This window comes from Myotis brandtii, unplaced genomic scaffold (assembly GCF_000412655.1).
Source record: "Myotis brandtii unplaced genomic scaffold, ASM41265v1 scaffold185, whole genome shotgun sequence".
NCBI classification, from domain to species: domain Eukaryota; kingdom Metazoa; phylum Chordata; class Mammalia; order Chiroptera; family Vespertilionidae; genus Myotis; species Myotis brandtii.
Genome location: NW_005356870.1, coordinates 10020539 through 10021706, shown reverse-complemented (window position 1 = coordinate 10021706; position 1168 = coordinate 10020539). Strand labels below are relative to the sequence as shown.

At 38.8% G+C, this 1168-nt stretch overlaps 1 long non-coding RNA gene across 1 annotated transcript in view; it reads left to right on the top strand.

The window, feature by feature from the left end:
• The window catches only part of LOC106725739, a 14448-nt gene extending 14023 nt beyond the window's left edge, over nt 1-425 (top strand). The window contains exon 3 of the long non-coding RNA XR_001361673.1: nt 414-425. This is a non-coding gene — a long non-coding RNA (uncharacterized LOC106725739). The remainder of the gene's footprint in view (nt 1-413) is intronic.
• The last annotated feature ends 743 nt before the right edge of the window (nt 426-1168 follow it).

The following is a 1168-nucleotide window of genomic DNA, read 5'->3' as shown; positions in this document are numbered from 1 at the left end:
AAATAAGCCAGTCAGAGAAAGATAAATATCACATGATCTCACTCATTTATGGAATATAATGAACAACATAAACTGATGAACAAAAACAGATCCAGAGACAGAGAAGCATTGATCAGAATGTCAAACCTCAGAGGGAAGGTAGGGGAGGGTGGGAGTAAGGGGGAGAGATCAACCAAAGGACTTGTATTCATTCATATAAGCCTAACCAATGGACACAGACACCAGGGGGGTGAGGGTATGAGTGGTGGTGGGAGAGTGATGGGGGGATAAGGACACATATGCAATACCTTAATCAATAAAGAAATTAAAAGTCAAAAATAAAAAAATAAATAGGATGAAAACTTAAGTTCACCCAGTGGTTCTTATAGACTGGTGGTCGGAAATGGCTTCTTGTTTAGGTGATGGACAAGCAGAGATCAGAAGAGACCAGAAACAATAGCACTCCAGGCACTGAAAGTGTCTAATGAAAAGACTCCAAGGGAGAAACAAGCTTATCGCTGTGAGGAACAGAGGAGTTCATTGTCACAGACAGTGAGGGAAGGGAGAGCGCTGCCAGGTGAGATCAGAGGGTACGCCGTGTCCAGGTCTTGCATGATTGCTTCTTCAGTTTAGATTTCTCCCAAGAGCTGGGAGAAGCTGCTGAGAGGGAGAGGGAGTGAAGAGATTGTACTAATTATTTTATCTTTTAAAAAATAATCTAAGCAAAATTGATTTAGTTGAATAAGAGTAGAAAATGGTAAGAGTAGTAAGTCTCCATGGCTTTCGTACTTTTCAAAAGGAAAATCCAGCATTTCTGGGATGTAAGGGCGAGCGTTGCTGAGTCTTAGCAAACCAGACAAAGTCCATTTGACTATTGTGGTCTAGTTAATTTAAAACATGAGCCGGATGTTTCAATGAATCCATATCAAATTAGCCTCTAGACTATGAGATGAAATATGTAATGCATTTAGGGTAGTACCTGGCATATAATAAGTGACCAATAAATATTATTATTATTAATTTTGTCAGCAATGCTTGTCAAATATGAAAAATAGAAAATGATGCTATGTGAAATCTATTCCTCATTGTGGAAGCATTTTTATTGTCTTTTTGAAAAGAAAGCAATAATGTTGCTCTGTTGGGTTTGTTTCCTGCTGCATTTTGGAGCCTGTCATTAGAGTATTACTGC